Below are 24,226 nucleotides of genomic sequence, written 5' to 3' on the forward strand. Positions count from 1 at the left end.
AAGTAAAACCCATTCATGAAGTAATCGCGTGAACAATCAAAATAGACAACGGCATCATATAATTATGTTGATATAGATTTAGTTTCACACAATAAATTTATTTATTTTTCGTCTTTTTCTTAATGACTATTACTTCCTAATTGAAACTTTACGCCAACTTACAACTAATGTTCTTTCAGTACTTTAACAATTGTTGATGGATTGCCGTATTCACTTTTCTAGGGGCCAAAAATTATCCAAAAAGCAACTATTCTAATGAATCCTGATGAATGTGGGCGTCTTAGTGGAATACCTGTATAATGAGAGAGAGGAGGATTAGTATTTTCCATTTAATTCCACTACTTTATTTGCTTATCCTTGACAGATACGCGTATTTCGTCTAGAATGTGCAGACTTCTTCAGTGTCTTGTACTAATACTCGACTCTAGAGTCAGTATTAGTACAAGACACTGAAGAAGTCTGCACATTGTAGACGAAATACGCGTATCTGTCAAGGATAAGCAAATAAAGTAGTGGAATTAAATGGAAAATACTAATCCTTCTCTCTCTCATTAAACTATTCTAAAATTTCATGTACAGAATAAAAATAGAGAAAAAATTAACAAGGCAAGTTTTGTAATCAGAAATGTCATCAAGCCTGCCAAACAAAAAGTAACTAATTATGTTAAAACTTATTTTATCTAGAATTCTACATCTAAATAATATACTTTTTTACTAACGACACCTGCTGTAAAAAGTCTAAGTCAGATTTTAGCAACATACAATTTTAGGCACAAATTTTAATAAATGTTAGCCTGATTATTTCATCACGTTCAAAGCTTCCCAATCATCCAGACAGTATAGGAAAATATTAGATAGTGTTTAAAGCTTTCAAGTGCAAACCACAATCAAATTAATGACAATGGAGACGTGTTGTCAAAATCGGATCCACGTTGAATTCCATAGAGAGTTTTCTGCGGCACCTGGCAGAGTGAATTCGAGTGACCAGGTGGACAAAAGGATCTTATTAATAATTACACTAACAATGTCGATATTTGATTACGCAGCAATTAACAATTGCCTCTCCACTCGTTTTACAGCGAAGTGTTTATCAACATATTTAGAATCTCATCACGGTATTAGTTTTTCAAAATATTTCCCCATTTTGAGATTTGACTTATGTAAATGATGTTTTGATGAAATTAATCAATGTATCGTTTGTGAATTACTACACAATTCGAAAAAGTAGTGCAAATATCTGTTCAACATGATACACGTGAATGGAGCGCCACATATCATCTAAGTTTACAGTCGTGTAAAGCTATAAGATATTTTATGAAATGTTGCAAATATTGTATACAAAAGCCCATCTTTACAAACAACATTGCTTACAAGTTGCTCGTTTCAATTTCCAATTAATGTTTATTCAAGACATTAACAAAGAACACGTTAGGTTCTCCACTTAACCTTCCTAATGCAACAGGAAAAATCTAAAGTTCATGAACTCTCAGACAGCTTCGCAGATTCATACATTTAAAATAGCTGAACCTTAAAATTTATATTTTTTTGAGTTTTCAGGAATATTTATAGAAATTTCACTAAACAATATCTCAATGATAAATTAAAAGACACATAATATCAGCAATCCATCCTTATTTTTCTGTATGCATTTTTTTTAAGCTTAAGAACATAATATTATCTCAGGATCTCAAACGCATATTTTTCGTTTCCTTGCTTCCACCACTTCGATGGAAGCCCAAGGTGATGTTGATTTGTTGAACTTAAAGTGTGTCCATTCTATCTGCTGTAGATGATACCTGCATTCTTCCGTTGTTTTCCTTCCACTTCCTTACTCCATTTAATATATTGAAAATTATCTTAATGTTGACATTGTATAGTCCATGAACTATGTTCCCGTTTTCGAGAACAGCTTCGCGATATCAAGAACAACTCATGAACATAAATCATCGTTTCCCATAACTAGGGCATGACTTCCAGAACAGGGTTCACGATTCTATAAATTTTATTACTTTTGCTGGTGCCCGCTGGACCATAACGCAGGCGTTTCATTTATTTGGTGAAGCAATGTTCACGATTTTATGATTTTTATTTATGCTGTATTTTCGTAAACGAAAAATCAACTTGTTCCGGAATTCATAACTTGAGGTTCACGAATTTCGGACCGAATTTTTTCCCGTGTATGCGTGTAAAAAGAAATCGAATTATGCATGATTAAGTTATTTGATGGATACATCCATCAAAACCAGGGTTGATAATCGATAACCGTTGATAACGTCAGCGTTAACTTTTGCAATAATAAATTTGCATTGCATACGTTAATTCAGACGTTAGCGACGGTTATCGATTAACAACCCTGATCAAAACAAGGAGAAAAGTGTCAAGTTGCTCCTATGTCTCAATTTGAAATTTTGGTATCACCTGTAAGTAATATAACATAACAAGATGACCTTCTAGATACGTTTTGAAAGACTAGTAACTCAAACTGTATGTTCGTGTCCATTCCATTGCAAGTCTCTGTACAACAATTCACGAGACTGGTTGAGCGCCAATGGTGGTAACTCGTTCTCCTCAAATTTCCGCCTGAGCAGTACCAACCAGTACAGAGCTAGTAGACTCACTGAACGGTTCAAGTGAATGAAACAAGCTGATCCACCGCGAGACGCGAAAGACTCACACGTGTGTAAAGCTCAGCTTCGTTTGTAAAGCACTGTAACTAAGCTCGCGCAAACAATTTTCCATCAGGTTCAGTTTCATCGTAAACACCATCGAGTAAAGACGTAGGTACCTGTTCCATTGAGATCACTATCCCCTCCCATCACTCGTGCAGCGATTGATCTTTCAGTTTCGCGTAGAACATACTTGTGGTCGTGGTTCTGCTCCAGACGATTTCTGGCGGTCCAAGACGCAGGCGGTTCAGTGTGCGCATTGCTCAAAACACCTTGAAGGCTTCCAGCGAAAAAGAGAAAAAAAATCTGTGCTCGTTCAACTAGTTTGGCAATTGAAATTGCTCGTTGCAGTTGCAATAAGTGCTTCTCAAGACGGTGAAGTTTTATGAGATACAGTCATATAAGAAGCGAATGCTGCCAAAGCTTAAAGCACGTTTAATCAAATAGTTGTGAGGCGAGTCAATAGTTAGGTTGGTGGTGCACACTAAGTGTGTAAGAAGTTCAAGTCGTTTCTTAGAAAAAAAAAGCGCAATAAGTGAAAGTTATCTAATATCACAAAACGTGTGCTGGACGGTGTGACTTTTACAACTTGATGCATGTGTAGTGTTCGTGTACACGTTTGTTGGTCGTGAATTGAAGCTAATTAGCAACCGTGGTTTTTTGTGTGGTTTCAGGTGAACAGTTCTATTTGAAGAAGCAATAAAATTCAAACGTAAGTGTTCGAAAAATTATTTAAGTCTGCTATATAACCTCTTAATATCTTTACTAAGTTACTACTCTTTAAGGGGAAACAAACTAATTTTATAACTTCTAGATAAAACAAGGTTAAATCTCACAAAAACAGCATGTGAATGATAATTGACCTTATGTCTTTGCGTAATAAACCTCGCAAGTGTAATAAACGACGAAGAACCTACATAAAAGTCTAACCAAGCAACAATCATCGCATGTGAAGGGAAATATTAACTAAGTCTATTTCAACGCTTCGCTGAAACTTCTACCGTCAAGTCAGTCTTAAGAAATACCTGTTTTTCATTATTCTATCACGTTTGGCAAACCATCTAGCACATAAATCACCACTCGCTCTTTGGAAAACTTGCCAAACTATTCAGCAACGGCGAGGTAGCGTGCGTATTCTGACCCGCGACATTTCGTCATCGAAAAAATAATAAGCACACAATGTCATTTGAGGCGATTTTAAAGATTCTTTGGCTGAGATTGCCATCTGTTCTATATATCTGCCAATCCTGTTTGGATACGAAATCATACACTCAAAAGATGAGAAACAAAAATAACTGGTTTTGCAAGCGAGTGGTGACCACGTGATGACGATCTTGCGATTGGAAATTTCATAAGATTGCTAATTTGTATTTCTCCATAATGGTAAACAATATTCCTCTTCCTCCACTTCTGGTTTCTATTGACCCTGAGTAAGATTGGTCAAAATTTATTCAATGTCTCAAGGCACTTCCGCGGGCGAATCATAAAAAATATATGCAAATGTTCAATGCTACGCGAAATTCAATTTGCTTTTGATTTCGGCGGAACTAGTTTATTAGCAAAAAAAAAAATCAAAAAAGCATAAAAACAGTTCTTCCGAAATTTCTGACATTTGTTGCTTCAATCCTTACCTGATATTGTGGCTTGTATTCAATAACATAATAGCGATGGCTTAAATCGATTGAAAAAACTGCTGATGCTGAAGGGGGCTTAAGGTATTTAAGGAAGGATTACCGGACATTTAAGGTGTGAGCATGCTTGGCATGCACAGTTTTCACAGCAAAAAAATAATTTTGATATCACATCAAAGTGGATGCACTACAATCATGTCGAAAATTTCATGTAATTTTTATGACCACATAAATAAACAAATGCAGTAAAAGCAGCGTAATGTCAGTTCATGCATTGTATCAATGATCATTTTGTCCTTTTTAGCAAGTAATATTACACCATATTTTCGACATGATTGTAGTGCATCCACTTTGACGTGATATCAAAATTATTTTTTTGCTGTGTTGGTCACGAACTGCTCATTTGCTAATAACTTTGCACACAGTTGACGAAACATAGTTCTTTTTGAAGCAGTAGATAGAATAGAGTTTAAGCCTGTAATAAATACCTAGAAATATGTAGATATTAATTCTATTAATAAACTGTATTTATTTTTGCGTTGTAAAAATGAAGTGAGAAACGCTCGCTGCACATCTCGGACTTTAAGTGTAAAAATTCATTGTTCTTGATTCAAATGTTAAGATTTACCTACTCTTTGCATATCTATAGTAAACTGTGATTCTTATCTATAAATTACTTTAAAGAAAAGCAAATTTCAACAACTGAGTGAAAAGTTATTAACAAATGAGCAGTTGGTGTGTACAACTGTGCATGCCAAGCATGGGCGTGAGATTTAACGTTTAACTTTTTTTTTACGTTCCATGAAGCTCCAAATTTGTCCCTTGTAGCGGATTTTTGTACATGGTAGCCGTCATTTATGCATCTTTCCTAAGAAAACATGTTTTCTTCGGAATTTTTAACGGTTCCTCCACAGATAAACAAGTAAAATCTGAATTAATTCACACTTTAAAAAAAAATCGTGTAAATTTAGGTGCTTTGAGAGGGACACATACGAGCATCATTTTTAACATAAATTTAAGTCATAACAGACGCGAAATATAGCTCAATCAAACGTACTTTTCGTCGAGCAACGAACTTTTCAGTCTCGGAGCACTTAATTTTACATAACATGTGTTTTTACGTCTCATACTTTGTGTCAAAGATGGATTCCGTCACGTGTAAAATTAGTTATTTCTAAGTGTATACTTACTCTTAGAAATTCCGACAAAAATGATCATATGATATAATGTGATAAATAAAATCTCATATGATTAGAGATATCGCATGATGAATTTTGACCCTAGTCAGAAACTGGCCACTTCCCCTGGGGTACCCGTAACAAGGCCGGCTAGTGTGATCCTGGGCACTCTAAATGACTGAGTTTGAACTGGTTTTTGAATGCTTATATCATTTGATGTGTCGCATGATAACTTTTGAACCTTATCAGAAACTGGCCTGGGGAGACCCGGAACATATCCAGATGTTACCAATGTAGTCCTTGGAACTAGATATGACTAGCATTTACCCTTTTATTGAATTCTCATGTGATTTGAGGTCTCACGTGATGGGTTTTAACCCTAGTCAGTAACTGGCCACTTCCCCGGGGGTAACCGGAACATGTTCTGGCCATATCTACGAAACCAGTAGACCAATTCAAAAAATAAGGAACTATATAACCTTTCATTTGGCGGTTTTTGACTCCAATTCGGATCAGTGATTAGCAAGAAACATGAATCACAATATTTTGTTACACAATATACCCCATCCTAGGGCCATCATGATCATTTTTTTCAATTTTTGTGGTTCCATCTAGGTCCCAAACAACTGTGCAAAATTTGGGCATGATTGGTTGTAGCCCTGCTTTCCGCATTGCGTTTGAAAATTATATGGAAATTAGTAAGGGAAAACCTACTTTTTTGCATCTTTATTTCTAGGGTAACAATTTTTCTTGAACCACGCATCTAATCATGTAAAATTATAGTACAGAAAGTGCCAAACAATTTTTACCATACAAATATGGTGCTAGAAAGCCTCTAAAAAAAGTTATAGCTGTGCAAAAATCAATGTTTCGAATTAAATGCCAAAAATCACTTTTCCTGCCACCACTGCCGGTGTACCAATGATAGTTAGACTCCTGACATTATTTCGAAGTTGATTAACTTATCGGTTTGGTATGTTCAGATGAATTATTCAAAAATAATGGATCTATCTCATATGCGTAGTTGGATAGAGTTAGAGGGGTTTACTACACCCCCCCACGCCCACCTCACTCATATCAATTGAAGTAAAGTTTAAAACTGAAATAACTTCGAAGTTTCTTATCGATTTGGTATGTTCAGATGAATTAGTCAAAAACAATTTTTCAATTTTATAGGCATAGTTAGAGAGAATGAGAGGGGCTTATTATACCGCCACCCCCCTCGCTCATATAAATGGAAGAAAAGCTTCAAACGGAAATAGCTTCTGTGTTTCTGATCTTGTCAAGTTGGTATGTTTAGATGTATTCAAAAACATTTTCTCCATTTAATAGGCGTAGTTAGATATGGGGGTGGGTTAAGTGTACACCCCTCACTTATATCAATGAAAGTAAAGATAAAGACTGAAATAACTTCAGAGTTTCCCATCTCTCGAGTTTTCGGATGGGTTATTCAAAAATATTTGCTCAATCTCATAAGAGCAGTTTGAAAATTTGTATCTCACTCCTCTTTTGGTATAATATACAATGTCAGACGTATTCACACAAATGTCATTGGATTGTAATGATTATATTTCAGTTTAATATATTCTACGATTTCTCAGGGTTCTCTTTTCGATGTTGTTCGATCACCTGAAGCAAATATTGCTGTTGGATTGGGTGTCGGGTGGATTTCTTGATAAATTCAGAAATTAGCTTCACACCTCGTTCAGCCACATCTTTGACAACCATCAAGGAAGCAACTCGTTGTATCGCATTGAAATAATGTGTATAATTACTCCACTCGTTTGCCGGTTTTCGCAAGTCGGTCGAAATTTCGAAAAAGCAATCAACACTGTCAGAAATGACGTTCGACTTGGAAGCCCAACTAGAAAACCCAATAAGCGACATCCGACTGTACCTGTTTAATATTTCAAATTAATGCTTTACATTAAAATAGAAAAGGCATTAAAAACCCGATAAATAGCCGCTTTGCTACACACGCAGTAACTAGGAACAAAAAAAAATAAATGTGTAATTTTCAATGGCAGTGCGTAGTACATCTACCCTAGTAAATAGTGATATTCGACCAGGTATTCTGCGTTAACATCTATTTTTTTTAATAATAACTTATATTTGGCCATTTAATGTTGCTTTTGCTAATTAATACATCCTTTTACACAATACAGTTTATTGGAAAAAAAAATTGTAAAATTGGTTTACTTAACTGTAGTAAACCATCTGACCTGGGCCCAGGTCAAGGCAAAAGCGAGCAGATACCTAATAATGTAGTAATGCAAGGAGAAGATTGATGAAGAGAATCGATCATCACAGTTAGGCCTTATGATTTTGAACGCTAGATTTGTAAGTTTTTGAATGCATCACAAGCGTCCTGTGGTTCTAACAGCTCTCAAGTTAGTGTTATTTAAAGAATTTGTATAATGTGTGGCAAGTACAATGGTGTTCTGTGCCTGAAAATTGCCGACCCAAAAGATTTTCTAAACCACCTCTAGCTTGGTAATACAATAATATGTCTTAACTGTATGGACTAGCTGAGACCTAATACGAGTCATTATCAATAAATAATTTTATTCGATATGGATAGAAAATTTTCAGTCACTTATTGAAATGACAATGGCTAATTAGCTGCAGTCAAATATTGTATTGATTTATCCTGTATTATATATCACGATTCCAGCATCAAGCAGCTACCATTCTACGATTTGTTGCTACTACGTATTGTCATTATCATGGTCAGAAATCACGCCAGACGTGTTCATCCGGGGGGCCTCATAGCCTAGTCAGTAAAGGCACGGTATTACCAAGCCGGAGATGGCGGGTTCGATTCCCGGTCCGGTCGAGGATCTTTCGGGTTGGAAATTTTCTCGACTTCCCTGGGCATAGAGTATCACTGTGCTTGCCATACAATATACAAATTCATGCATTGATATTGGCATCAAAAGCTCTCAATTAATAACTGTGGAAGTGCATTTAGAACACTAAGTTGAGAGCACGCAATAAGCTAATATGCGCTAAGCAATAAGCTTGAAATGCGAATAAGAAGAAGAAGAAGTGTTCATCCGCGAAAGTTGGCTTCTGAGAATTACGGCTTATGCAATGATTTTTTTGCCTTCAAATCAGTATTGGACGTGAGTACCTCCCAAGATCATCTTTTAGAGTAGACATCAAACTAAAACTCCTGTAAGTTTACTAGGTACATGAAGTGCTCAATATGAAACCGAAAACGGTACTAACTTTTATATGCAGGGATGTTTTTCGTTATGTTTTCCACTGCCGCCGGTTTTTGCCGGCGGATGAATTGTAAGACGCTGTTGGTCGGGGCTAAGGCCACTGTGAATATTATAAATGTTGAAAAGCTCACATACCGAGCATAACATCAGCTCAGCTTTTCTTTCGCTGTTATGACCTTGCAGAAAATCGCTGTATTGATGGTTTCTCTATTGGTCAACGAATCAAACCTCTATATCTAGAAACGAACATGTCGATGTTTTCACAGCAATCGGCATTTAGAGCATAAAGGATGATATTTTAAATTATTTTTCTATTCACAGGGGCTCCAACTAATCACCGCTTCTCATATAGGGTAAATTTACCGATACTTAATAAATCACACTGTGTCGATAATAATCTACCGCGATCCTCTAATTACGAAAGACTGGAGAAATTTACAACACTCGGCTATCTTTTTTAATGCTCTCTTTTTATAATGAATTCGTCTACATTGATCGCAGTAGAGAAAAAAAAACTCTTTCCATTCAAGACAATTTTATTGGCATTGTTTTATTGTGCAAAAACTTTCACGAAAAATTTACAGCCGACACTGCTACAAAAAATTACACCTAGGTGTACGAGAAAGGCAAAAAAGGACCCGAATGAAAAACAATAGATAAAATGTATCGGGCCAATCAACGAAGAGACAAAATTGACATAAACGTCTTCCAACTCACCTCATCATCGGTTTTTATTATTATGCAGAAAGATTTTGTTTATACATGCAATATTTTTTAGCCTTTCGGTTACTAATATCAATTAGTAATAAATTTATATTCTACCCAAGAAAAGTATAACTGTCTCATATGAACAGGGAATCAAGTAGAGATGGGGCAGTTATGCATTCATTGGCTGTATTTTCGAGTATGAAAAACCTCTTAATTATTTAAACCGAATTTTATGCGCAGATATTTTTGATTTTGTGATTTGTGATCCAACCAAATTATACTCAGCTTTTGTTTTGCAAAGAACAAATATTATGCCAATTTAAGTGAATAAGATGAAGAAAATCGGGTATGCTTCTTCTTCTTGCATATAAGCTTATTGCTGGTTCTCAACTTAGTGTTTAAGATGTACTTCCACATTTATTAATTGAGAGCTTTCGATGCCTGTACCATTTTTGCATTAGTATAATTGTGTGGCAAGTATAATCATACACAGCACTTCAATCGTGTCGAAAATATAGTGTAATATTACTTGCCAAAAAGGACAAAATTATCAATAATACAGTGCATGAACTGATATTACGTTGCTTTTACTGCATTTGTTTATTGTTGTGGCCATAAAAATTACATGATATTTTCGACATGATTGAAGTGCATCCTCTTGGATGTAATATTAAAATTTATTTTTGCTGTGTACTTTATCAAGGTAATCGAGTCCCTTTAGCTCAGTCAGTAAAGGTGCAGCTACGTAGCAAGACCATGCTGAAAGTGGCTGGGTTCTCGATTCCCGGTCCGATCTAGGAATTTTTCGGGTTGGAGAATTTATCGACCTCCCTGGGCATAGAGTATGATTGTACTTGCCACCAGTGCTGTAAATTCTCAAAATCAATTGAGCATTTTTGATGAAAATGAGGAAAGCAGCTATCGGCTATCAAAGGGGACCTCCTTCGAATGGGTGATGTGATATCAGTTGCTTAGTCATTTGACGAAGGCATGGATCATTCTCATTTGAGAAACGCTTGATATTATTCATCAATTGAGTGTAACCTACACATAAACGGAGCTCTTGTCGACATTCCGGCGAAAAAGCTAAGCCAACCCGACACCAACCTGACTTCTACCAAACCCGATGTTGACCCGACATAAACCCAAAATTGAACCGACAACAACACGACATTGGGTCAACATCGACCTTAAATTTGCTCACGTTGATTCGACATCGGGTCGACTTGTCTGTTCGGGACCATTGAATGATATGAAAATTAACAGCACTGCTTGCCACACAATAATACTAATGCAAAAATATGGTACAGACATCGAAAGCTCTCAATTAATAACGGTGAAAGTGCATCTATAACACTAAGTGGAGAACACGCAATAAGCTAATATGCGATAAGCAATAAGCTTGAAAACCGAAGCAGAATAAGAAGAAGAATAAACCATTTTCCCTGCAAATCAACTTTGAACAAGTCCAAGATTTATCATGCAATTATTATTTTCAAACTTTCACTTTCTGAAATTCTTTTTCTTTCACCTGCTTTTGAAGTTTGCTAGCAATTTTCTTGAAACTTTCATCTAAACACTCCTGAAAATTTCCTCAGAGCTTAGTTATTTTTTTTCTCATAATGTTGCAAGGGTTCTCCTTAAAATTCCCTAATATTTATTAAGAGCCCATTGAAATTATCTCTCGAGCTAAAATTTCTTTAGAATTTTTGCCAAAATTGTCAATCTTTGAAGAGCCAGACTATTGAAAAACAAGCAAATTATAATAACTTTGAAAATATTTCAATATGTCAGATTTTTGGGAAAGTTTGTAGAGTCATTGGAGTTTGATTGAAGAGAAAAATTTCAAAGTTACAAATTTGGTTTAAAGAACAAAATATTTTAAAATTTTAAAATCTGAAAAATAATTCTTAGTCCTTCAACAAAAACCAAGAATCATGAGGATTTTTGTAGTCTGTAATCATAAAGAAAATAATATACTGTTTTTTTTTTTTAGTTTTCTGAAATAATGAATCTAACTTCAATCTGACATGTAAGCTCAAACAAATGTGGAAGATAAACATTAAAAAAAAAGTTGAAAAAAGCAAGCTATGGTTAAATCCATGATTTTCTGCACAGTAAGCAAACACGATCCTTACAGGGTCATCGAGCATCTCACAATCCACTGCGCAGTACGATTAAGTTCTCTTTAGGTATGTTAAGAACGATTAAGACACGCGATATTTTTTTTTTTATTACTACTTTATTAGTGAGATTTTCAGCACTTGGCTTGTTCATCTCATAGATAATTAATGTACCTTCGGCGGTCGATGGCTAACTTAAAATATAAAAATAGTAACGACGACGACGATAATAGCAAATTTGGAGCATCCGTTTTGCCAAGGACAAAAACACCTTGACACCTCCACCTCATGTGCAAATAATCCTTTACATCCTGCCTTTTCATGTTTCAAAATCTTATGAATAAACGCTTCTACTTCCCGGATGGCGGCCCGCTTGATTCACTCCATCACGATGACCTTCAGTTTGCGTTTCAGGTTCTGCCACTTTTCGTCCTTCAGACACATACTCTTCAGCACACTGCTACAGACAAACGCCGTGAAAAATCTTCTATTTCTTCTATGTTTTCACTGATAGGGGACGTTAGAAGCGCAAGACCTCCATACACAACAATAGGCTTCTAACGCTTCTAACGTACCGCAATAATAGGACTGTTTCCCCTAGTATCTTCCGGACACCAAATCCGAAATCAGATCTTTTCACATAATATATTATAGGGGAAACAGCCCTATTGTTGCGGTACGTTAGCAGCCTTAGAAGCCTATTGTTGTGTATGGAATTCTCCATACTGGGCTGTTTCCCCTAGTGCATTGTTAGAAAGATATGAACAAAATGTGTGCTTTTCTCACACTAATCCCTATATAAACTTCAAATAGTTTGTGCACAGTCACTCTCTAACTGAATAAGTTAAAATTATGGGAGGATGATCAGGATTCGATTCGGATCGGTTCGAGCAGTTTATGCGAAACATTCAAGGAAATAACATGATGCATATCACACGCACCCCTTAGCTCAATCGAAAATGGCGCTGCTGTTAATCAAGACCATACTGGAGGCGGCTGGGTTCGATTCCCGGTCCGGTCTAGGAATTTACGGGTTGGAAAATTTCTCTACTTTATTGTGCATAGAGTATGATTGTACTTGCCGCACAATAATACTAATGTAAAACTGGTACAGGCTTAGACAGCTCTCAATTAACAACTGTGAGAATGTTAAATGAACACCAAGTTCAGAGCTAACGTACAATCCCAGTGGGGACGTAATAAAGCCAAATAAGAAGATTTCACACTAATGCAATCCATCAAGCGGACCGACTCGTATTCAACATTTTTTTTCCATCGTGCTGCCACAAAGCAATCTCTTCTGGTTACCCTTTCCGGCATGTGCCTACACTAAAGTTGACCCGTTCACGAAATTATTTGTCACAAAGCATAGGCATGCGAAACCGTTGAACCAACATTGACCGTCAAATTCACAAGACTGTCCGTAGTTGACCATCAACAAGGTCGCCAATCTGAATCACTTTAAAACGCACAATCTAACCAAAAGCAACATCAATAACACAAATAAAGCTAACCGGACAGACAGGCGACTTTGAGCTCAAACCCATGACGAGGTGGAGTGCGGAAAGTCTACATTGGTCTTACAGCTTAAAAGTTGATCTCCAAAATTAGTGGCTGCATTTGGCTGAATGGAACAGTGAAGCATCATCTATCACGAGAATAGGGCACAAGCAAGTTTTACGCAAGCCCGGAAGCACGCTCTCACTTACATAATCGTATCTCACGAACACAATCAGCATTATAATTAAGTACACAAATCTACGCTTCGTTTCGACGAACTAGTTACAAAATAGCAAGAGAATTCACACCACACAATGGCTCTTTGTGACGATTGAGACGATTAAGACGTATATATATATACCGCTATATACAATATTAAAAATCAACTGAACTGAACATGTCCTTCAGATTATACTACTTATCTTTACGATGGAGCTTTTAACTATTAATCCAAAAAAATCAGATGTAGAGGAAATGGATGTAATGTCGGCCTAAATGCCCCGAATATGGGCCTATACATAAATTCAGCAATCGACTATATTTTCAATACCGACCAAAATATCCATTAGTACCGTCCCAATGACGCATTCATCTAGATAAAATTGATAAATAGCAGATTTTTAGCAATAGGCCCAATCTTCGATCCATAGGCCAACATTAGAGCCATTTCCGCTATCAAAAGTAACTAACAAATGTTGCTCGAACAAACAACTTACTTACGCTAACAATAATTTATTTTTTGAGTAAATGTGTGAAAGTAATATTTTCATATTTGAACGTCTCGTACATCCGCTTATGAAGGTTACATTGTGCAATATCCTGTTATATGTGTATAGGAGGTGGAATTTGAATCTGTGACCTTCAGAATAAGACATATGCATGTTCGAAAAAGCAGTAAAAACTAGTGTTAAATACACAACAAAAATAAAAAAAGACTATCACATCAAAGCTTTCAACTACGGCTTAAATGTGTTGTACTTTTAATAGTCACTAGTGGAAAAATTAGACATTCGGACAGTGAATGTATTAAAAATATAGAACTTGAGCGCATCGATGTAAATTTTCTTTTCATGTACAATTGCGTGATTTCCGTTGGTTTAATTAAATATTACATTTGGAGGCGAACCAGCCCAAGGCTGAAAGCCTCCTTAATAAAGCTAAATAATAATAATAATAATAATAAATATTACATTCTTATGTGTGGTGCGTTCTATGATATTTAATTTGCGCTGTTGAAATATGTTCTGCTGTGTATGATGCATATAAATGAAGCTTCATATATTACACACTTTAACACTAGCGATTATATTATAGATAGGTTAGGTTATGAGACATGTCATGAAATATTGCAAATATTATAATAAATCGACCATATCGCTAATCAACGTTTAAGCAATATTTTTCTCAAGTAGGGAATTAATGTTGGCCAAAGTGACGCAAAAGAATGAAAATCTGATATCGGAAACGTTAATATTTATTTTAAATCATGCAACTATAGTAAATGATAATTAGAGCATTGGTTATCCCATGTGCAAAGATTTAATTAACAGCGGCGCCGGAAAAAAGATCGACGGAAAACAAATCAAGGAAAAAAAAATAGAAAAGGGCTTATCAGATATTGTAAACAAAATTTATGATGCCATTTTCGTGCGAACCGAAGCTCACCTACGCAAACCAGGAACAGTATCGGGAAAGGAAGAACTTCCCGATTGGCTTCGGTTCGCACAAATCAATGATAATAACAGTTAAGCTAATCATTTGATAACGCTTTCTATTACCTTTTGCTCACTGTTGTTTGTTAAAAATAATCATATTAAAATAGATGACAAGTTTTGAAAGCAAAAGCTAGCAGGCCTTGTTCAATCTAGAAATATCAATTATTTTACCCCTTTGTGCAAATTGCATTAGTGTCCTTTTATTATTCTATGGAAAAAAATGTCATCCCAAACTGAGGTCCCACGCTTCATTTTATGATTGACATAACATTTGTGTGAGCTCGGATAAAATACGGGTGCTCAATGTTTTTGACCAATTTTTGATATGTACATTCTTTACACGCTTTTTAGCATTATATCAGCCCTATTTGAGCATATAACAAAACCACATGTGAAAAGGTCATACAAGCTTTTTGTCAGTCCCTCCCCATATCAGACTATTTTAGTTTACATATTTTATAAATTTTTGATATTTTTTTGAATACACTTTCGTCATCAAGATGCATGTTGCAAGGAGCCTGCTTTAGCTCAGTCCGAAAAGGCGCAGCCATAAAGTAAAACCATGGTGGAGGCGGCTGAGATTGATTCCCGGTTTGCTCTAGGAATTTTCCGGGTTAGAAAATTTCTTGATTTTTCTGGGCATAGAGTATGATTGTACTTGCCATTTCATGCGTTCAGATTCTAAGTGGACCATGCTTTATATCCAATAAAAAAAAATCTTGAAACTACGAGCCGGTGGTTTGATTACGTCTCACCCCATCAGGCCTGGGTTCAATCCCAGTCAGCGTCGCTGGGATGCTATGAGGCATAACATCTCTGATCACGCCTTCCTTCGGGCCGATGGGCCCCGGTTCATGATTTAATGGGTCAATAAGTAGGTTCGAGGTGTGGGAGCTGTCTCCCTGGCGTCGGTAGCATTGATGCTCAGCATGGAAAACAAGATCGACGGAAAACAAATCAAGGAAACAAAACTACAGCCTATTTCCCAAAATATAGTGATTTTTTTCTCACCTGGTCGAAAGGAACTTAAACAGAACAAAACTGAAACATTTTTGGCTTACCAGAACAACTGAATGCATGATTATCAAAGTTAGTATTTATTATGTAGAAGAATATCTTCAAACAAATCGTATTTAAAGCATAAAATGGCTTATACCTACAAAACTGTAAGAACGTATAATACATGTAAGCATAATTTGGTTCCCTCCCACTCAGGTATGGCTTTAGCTTGTTTGTAATCAACTCGCCATAAAACTTAAAAATACTTATAAGGAAAATAATCATTTGTACTATCCAATCAATTCGTCTTGTTAGCAAGGGATTTTTTAGACGTACAAAGCTTCCGTAAACTCTATGAATTCAGATCCTAACCTTGATAAGCCAAACCCTCAACCACTGTTCCATCCCGACGAGGTTGTTTTACTAGACCAGAATCTTCCTAAACCAAAACCCATGAGAATTTTCCTAAAATTGTTGGAATTTTTCTAGAGCTCCCAAAATCTTCCAAATTCATTGAACTTAAAGATCCCGTATTTTTTTCTGAAATTCTCGGAACTTCCCGAACTTATTTCAACTTCAGGAAAGTGTTTTAAGCTTTGATGATTTTTTAACGACTACTTAATGCTCCCTGGACTTCCCTAAAATTCTTGTAAGTTCCCTGGAGTTCTCTGGACTACCCAGATATTTTTTGGACTTCCAAGAAATACCCAGGACTTAATGGACTGAATTCCAACGAGCTTCTTAAAAGTTCCCACAATTTTCTTGAGGTTAATAAAACTGTCGTGAAGTTCTTTGATCTTCCCTGAAATATGCTTACGGAATATACCTTTAAATCTTCAAACTTTTTTGAATTTCTTTTGATTATCCTGAAGTTTCCCAAATTTACTAGGGGAGCTTCTCTAAAGTTGCTGTGATTTTACTAACATTTATGAATGTTCTTTGGTGCTCCCGTTATTTTTGTGGGTTTCTTGGAATTTTTCTGAAGATCCCATAATTTCACTAAAATTCTCGGAACTTCTGTTGTGAAGTTCTGTAAGCTTTTCAAAAGCTTTCTTAACTTATTCGGACTTCTCTGAGGTTAATTCCCCTAAAATTTCTAATACAAATAATTTACGTGGTTCCAATATTGTCACTGAAGTTCTAGAAACTGAGTGAAAAACTAGTGACATTCATGAAACAGTCCTGAATTTAGAAGAACTAATTCCTCAAGATGATTAAACTACCCTGAAATAATTGACTGTTAAAAAAGTCCAGAGCTTCCCTGAAGTTATTGTAACTACACTAAAGATCAAAACTTTCCTTTCTTTATTCATGAAAATCTTTGAACTTCCCTGAATTTCTCTGTAGTTCATGGAACTTTCCTTAAGATCATGTTATTTTCCAGATTTCAGAACATCTCTGATTTTATCGGGATTTTCCATAGTTCCTAGAAACATCATGCAAGTTTCTGCAACTTCTTGAAATTAATGTAGTGCTTTAAAGCTATCTGATCATCCAAAAAGTACTCTAAACATCTCTAAAGTTTATAAAAATTGCCCTTAATTCCTCTAAACTTCTCAGGAGTTGTGTGAATTATCCTGAAGGTCTCGAAAAAGCTTAAAAGATTTTAAAGTTGTCTGAATCCTAGGTTGTTGATCTACCTGAACTTAAATCGTCACTCACTATATTCCTCCATCGCTGTAGAAGAGCTGCAGCACGGCGTATACGGTTTATTCTTCATGTGTGATCGCTCTCACCGACGAAGCAATTCGTTGTATTTCGCCTCTCCTACACACTAAGATTATTTTACCGAAATCTGTGAAATTTTACCGAAATCTCAACAGCTGAACGTTCGGAGTTCACAGTTTTCCTATAATTTTTCAACGAATATCTGTGAAAAATCACCGAACTGTTTACCAAACGTTCAGTTGTTGAGATTTCGGTAAAATTTCACAGATTTCGGTAAAATAACCTAAGTGTGTACCTTCTCTTCATTCACTGAGTTACCGCATGCACTAATTCATGTATGCATCACTCAATCACAAGTTGGTAGCAACACGATTCCAATAATCATTATTTGCAAGCGATGCCACTCAATACCTAGATTGTTATTCATTCTTCATGAAAGAATTTCTAGAACGAACATAATCTTGTGTGATGAATCTTTCATTTGCATAATTAGAAGCATTTCAAATTTCGCTTCTTTCACTCTAAATCCTAGACACTAAACAAAATGTGAAAATGGCCAACTCTTGTTTTATGGTAAGTTTGGTAGCAATTCAAGAAAAATGAAATGAAAAAAAAAACAAATTAGGATAAATTGATAGTTGAATGATTGATGAGCAAGGAAACAACCCATAATTTAATCACAGTAACATGCTTGTCAATCGTTGTCTCATATTAAATATTATCAACGTTTGGACAACTAGAACCAAAGTAATAGCGATATAAATGAAATTCTAAAATCTTCAATATTAATTTGATTGAATATCCACACAAACTTCTAATAATTTTCGTGACCTCTAATATTTCATCAATCTTTAAACACAGACTCATGATAACATTTACGCAAATTTGAGTATAGAAATCACATGTTTTAAAGTGTCCGGATTTGTAGGCTAAGTGATGAATTTTAATGTTTTAATGTATACTTGTAAATAGCGCCTATAGTGGTCAGATTTGAAATGTTTAGACAGCGATTTGTTTTGAAAGTACCCGTGTTTCAGAGGTGAAAGTTTCGTCTCGAGACGTGCAGTATTAAACAAGTTGTACTAGATGGAACACAAGAAAGGTAAATTGATCCTACACACCGTTTTGTTGGTATGAAAAGCTTGGTTTTGAGTCCTCAGCTGCAAATTCCTTGCCAGATTATCAGTTTCTGAGCGAATTTATCGGCGAAAACAAGCTTGAATTTTAAGGAGACATCACATGTTTGTGTTCTTGAACTTGGCTTTTAATGTTAAATTTGATTGATTTATCAAAATTTAATTAGTGTCGTTCAACAGTATGAAGACAGGGTATTGGAAGGTTTCTAAATGATTATAAAATGGCTCTTTTTCATACCGAGCAGGTGTTGTTGTTTTTCAAGATTTTGACCTGAAATTCCCTCCACATATTAGAAAAGCTATATATGTACTAGATGTGTTCCGAAAAAATCTATCTGTTGATTGAACAGCTCTGAAATTCTCGCAATTGATTTCAATGCCCATAACATCTATTAAGCTCCTACAAAGTTCGAAAAGTTAATGAGACCTTCCCTGAAGTTTTTGGAACCTCGCATAAGTTTTTACAATTCTCCTGATGATGTTCTTGACTCTGTCCAGAAATAATGGAAGCGTAATAAAGATCCCAGAAGTTCTCTGGACTTTCGTGAATTTCTTGGAACTACTTGTATGTGACATAGGGGAATTTACGTATTCTCGGCAACCTAAGCCGTTTTGAAACGCTTTTACAAAGCTCCAATCTTCTCTAGTGAGAGCGAGTATTGTCGGCAACCAGTTTTCTTCGGCAACCGTTCCATTTGAACTGCATTTAAATCTGCTGTTCTATTATCGGCAACTCGAAATCAGCTACAATTTGTAGTACGTGTGTTGCATTTCAAGAAAACCTTGCTAGATTGCTTTTTCTCAGTGGTAAAAATATAGTCAAATTGAAGCTGAAAGCATAAAGAATCGTTTGCATGCATTCAGCGAAGTGGTTTCGTAAGAAAATCCAGTGAAAATAGTGTTTCAATTTGGGTTGCCGAAAATAGTATGTCATGCCGAAGCCGTCATTTCCCCTATTTCAGTCACAATCAAGTTGCTGCAACTTTTTGCCACAGATTTGTGCTGCTTGGTATGGAGTAACCACGAGTAACCACCATGATAGGATCTTGAGATCTTGATATTTCTGTTCTGTTTTGAGCAAAGAAGGCATTGAAAATCAGCTTTTAATAGTGTCCGGATTAGTGAACTAAAATAGTGTTAAAATTCTGCTAAAATTTTTGATGGTTATTTGGAATCTTTGCAGTATGTGCTAAACAAAAGAAGAAAAAAACTGGCGCGGATGGATTTTTTTTAATATTGGAAAAAGATATAAAAAATCCAAGAACATCGGAATTTTCCTTATATTTCAATATAAAATACACGTAAAAATATTTATTCTACCTCACCATGAAAAAAAAACGATAGGTCGATTTTTGTGGTTTTTTAAGTCGAGCTTTGTGCCAGATGACATTGAAAACACGTAATTTTTTGTTTTAGAAAAAAAGAAAATTCTGATATTTTTGGGGGGTAAACTTACTCATAAATTCCATTGCTTTTCTAATTATGAAAAAAATATAGCCTTATGAAAGACCAATCAAATACATTTCGTGTGACAAAAATCATGAAGCAATCCTATGAATTTCGTTAGGCTATTCCGCTGAGTATATTATGAATCCTTTGTCTCGCATCCTTTGAAATTGTGCTCAATTTGAAATGTAAATTGTCAAATCAACAAATGAAGTTAATTTTTCATGTTTCAAAATTGCATTTGTTGCAAGTGCAGCAACTTGCAGCTAGCTTATTTATAAAGTTTTGAAAAAGGGTTATTTTCTGTTTAAAATCGGTATATCTCTCACAAATAACGGTTTAGCAACTTGGTGTCTTGGAAAAGTTCTGTATAAAAGGTAGAAGAGTTCAAAAAATTGTTTTTAAGGTGAAACTGTCAAACTACATACTTTATCTCGATATACTGAAGTCATATGCCAACTTGATGTCTCGAACAAAGTGGTTTGAAATAATATTTTCTGGGAAAACCTACTCCATCTATTGAAATAAAAAAGTTAATTTTCTGAAACGTTGTGCAACATAAGAAAACATAAGGTGCATATTCTAAAAGATGCAAAAGATAAAATAATGACTATCTTCTGAAGAAAATAAATAAGTTCACAAATTTTCACTTTCAATCCACTGTACAATAGTCTGATAAAGATGAGCTGGGAAAAAGCATTCAATATTCCAATAAACTTACATCGTTCCGTAGGTGGTTCAATTTTAATAATTCAAGTTTGCAATTCAACTACGGAAAGGAATAATGGCATTACGTTAGGTAAAATCAACTAACTAACTCACGCACGACATCCCCGGTGAAAAGCCCTTCAAGGTAGTCATCAGGGGTCTACCGGATGTTGATCCCAAGGCGATCGAAGAAGAACTCAAGGACCGGTACAAGCTGGCCCCAATCGCTGTCTTTCGGATGACGAGGCGAGACGAAAACGTGAAGACGTACCCGGATTGTCTTTTCCTGGTGCACTTCCAGAAGGGAACGGTGACGCTGAATGCGCTGCAGGCTATCCGCTCAATCTACTCCATAATCGTACGATGGGAGCCATACCGTGGAGGCCATCGCGATGTGACCCAGTGCCAACGATGTCTAAACTTTGGACACGGCACTCGCAACTGCAACATCAAGCCACGCTGTAGCAACTGCGCTCAAGAACACGCCACTTCCAACTGCCCTGCGGATGGAGCCGTGGCGTTAAAATGCGCCAACTGTGGTGGTGCTCATCAAGGTTCCGACAGACAGTGCTCCAAACGCGAGGACTTCAAACGCATCCGAAAACAGGCGGCAACTAACAACCAACCAGGACGCAAGAAGGACAAAGTCCCGGCATTTCGGACGGAGGATTTCCCGCCCCTTCGTGCTCCTCAGCAAAGGCAAGTGAATTCACGGGTGCATTCCGCTCAAGCAACTTCCGGTGATTCTGCTGGCCAAAGCTCTCCATCCCCCCCTGGATTCTGGAGACAACCAACAGCGCAAAACAACAACCCCGATCTGTTCTCAGCGGATGAACTGATGGAAATCTTCGTCAACATGTCCGGTGCTCTTCGTAAGTGCCGCAATAAGCCCGAACAGATCCAAGTGCTTGGTAAGTTCATCATCCAGTATGGCGTCTAAACCGCTAAGTATCGTCACCTGGAATGCTTGCTCTGTAAGAGCAAAAGAGATTGAGCTTGCCGACTTCCTCCGCAAGCACAGCATCGACGTGGGCCTTCTAACCGAGACCCATCTAAAGTCCGGTGACAGCTTCTGGTTGCCTGACCACAACATTATCCGGCTTGATCGCACCAGCTCCAGGGGGGGTGGTGTTGCGGTCGTCGTCAAGAAAGGAATAAAATACCACACTCTGTCCCATATCCGCACCACTATCATCGAGGCCCTTGGTGTGGAGGTGGAGTCGTCGACTGGATACGTCCAGTTCATCGCCGTCTACTGCCCTCGACGGCTAAATTCAAGAAGGACCTGTCCACCATCACCCGTACCGGTTCCCGCTTCGTAGTTGGAGGAGATCTGAATGCTCGCCATGAGGCCTGGCGGAACTACCAGCAGAACCAGAACGGTCGTCTCCTGTTCGACCACTCACAGCATGGGCTGTACTCCGTTTGGTTTTCGGATGAGCCAACATTTATCTCACCGGCGGGCAACCCATCGACACTAGACCTGTTCCTGACAAATATCGGCTTGTCCAAGCCGGTAGCCTTGAACGAACTCAGTTCCGACCACCAACCGGTGGTGTCTGAGCTGGGCTGCAACGTGGCTCCTGCTTCAAGCCTGCGCAAGGACTATCATCGCGTAAACTGGGCCCAGTTTGGACGCGTGGTAGACAGGCACATCATCGACAACCCGCCGCTTGACACCGTGGAGGACATCGACCGAGCGTTGGAGGGACTCCACCAAGCCATAACCGTGGCTGACGAGGCGTGCGTCCGACGAGTTCCTGTGAGGGGTAAGTTTATTGCTATTGATTCCCACACCCAACTCTTAATTCGCCTGAGAAATGTTCGTAGACGCCAGTTTCAGAGGACTGGAGATCAAGCGATGAAACGTGAAATGGCCGATCTGAACAAGGAGATTGCTTCCAGAATGGTCTCACTCCGGAACGAAAGCTTCGGGCGGCTTGTCCAGAATCTGGACGACCGCTCCAGACCATTCTGGAAAGTTGCCAAGGTCTTAAAGACGCACCCTAAACCCATTCCGCCACTAAAAGATGAAAATGATGACGATCGGCTCATAATCACCCCTCAGGAGAAAGCAAATGCGATTGGTGAGCATATTGCCAAATCGCACTTGCTTGGCTCCAACATCCAAAGTCCGCTCGAAGTTCAGGTTGAGCAATGCGTACTCAACTTTGATTCCTCCCCTTGTGCCATCCCTCCGGAGGATAGAATCACAGTGGAACAGATTTGCTCAGCGCTGAAATGCACCAAAAACATGAAGGCCCCCGGGTTTGACGGAATATTCAACCTAGTGTTGAAAAATCTCAGCATGAAGGTTCACTCTCTGCTGGCTGCTGTCTTCAACAGATGCTTGGAACTGCACTACTTTCCAAGCATCTGGAAGACAGCGAAAATCATACCTATCCGCAAACCCGGGAAGGACCCAACGCTAGCTTCAAGCTACAGACCAATCAGCCTCCTTTCAGCGCTGAGCAAATTGTTCGAGAAACTCATTCTCAATCGTTTGCTCAAGTTTGTTGAGGAAAATAACATTCTCCTTCCGGAACAGTTTGGGTTCAGAAAGGGGCACTCCACCAATCACCAGCTAGTGCGGGTGATGAATAACATCCGAAGTAACAAAGCTGTATCCAAGTCCACAGCCATGGCCTTGTTAGACGTTGAGAAAGCGTTTGATAATGTCTGGCACAATGGGCTTGTATACAAGCTCTGTAACTTCAACTTTCCATTACATCTGGTTAAAATCACCCGTAGCTACCTCCAGCAAAGGTCGTTTAAGGTATCGTTGAATGGTTGTCTTTCAGACACGTTTTCCATCCCTGCAGGAGTCCCGCAAGGCAGTCTGCTGGGCCCCTTGCTCTACAGCATTTACACTTCCGACATTCCTCCCCTTGGAGACGGTTGCGTGTTTTTCCTGTTCGCAGATGATACCGCAATAGCCGTCAAAGGAAGGATGCCTCGCGAAATAACGAACAAACTTCAACGATGCCTTAACGCCTTTGCTGATTATGCCACCACGTGGAAAATCAAAATCAATGCTTCCAAAACACAAACAATCATGTTCCTCCATCGACAATCACCCAAACTAAAACCGGCTCCCTCTTGTACTGTAATCATGGATGGCACAAGGGTTGAGTGGTCCGCCGAAGTAACCTATCTCGGGATGTTGTTTGACGAAAAGCTTCTATTCCGCTCGCATGTGGAGAAAACCGTAGTCAAGTGTTCCGCCTTGGTTAGGTGTCTGTATCCGCTGATTTGCCGCAGATCCCGCCTCTCAAGGGTGAACAAACTGGCCGTCTACAAACAAATCGTAGCACCTGCGATCCTCTACGCAGCTCCGGTGTGGGAATCATGTGCACAGACTCACAGGAACAAAATTCAGGTCGCTCAGAATAGAGTGCTGAGGATGGTTCTTGATCGTCCTTTTGACACTAGAATAACAAATTTACACGAAGAGGCAGGCATTGCCAAAATAGATTCCAAAATTAACGAAATTAAGACTAAATTTACACAAAAATGTAATT

The 24,226-nt window shown here is 37.7% G+C and overlaps 1 protein-coding gene across 1 annotated transcript in view; it reads left to right on the forward strand.

The window, feature by feature from the left end:
• The first annotated feature begins 2,760 nt into the window (after positions 1-2,760).
• LOC135700988 (putative fatty acyl-CoA reductase CG5065) overlaps positions 2,761-24,226 on the forward strand; it is a 46,300-nt gene continuing 24,834 nt past the window's right edge. Inside the window, exon 1 of the mRNA XM_065221682.1 lies at positions 2,761-3,378. The gene's annotated coding sequence lies outside the window, so the exon portion shown is untranslated. The remainder of the gene's footprint in view (positions 3,379-24,226) is intronic.

The sequence above is a fragment of the Ochlerotatus camptorhynchus genome, unplaced genomic scaffold, assembly GCF_037179485.1.
Source record: "Ochlerotatus camptorhynchus isolate MF236.1 unplaced genomic scaffold, CSIRO-AGI_Acam_v1.1 ptg000146l, whole genome shotgun sequence".
In the NCBI taxonomy this organism is placed as follows: Eukaryota; Metazoa; Arthropoda; class Insecta; order Diptera; family Culicidae; genus Ochlerotatus; species Ochlerotatus camptorhynchus.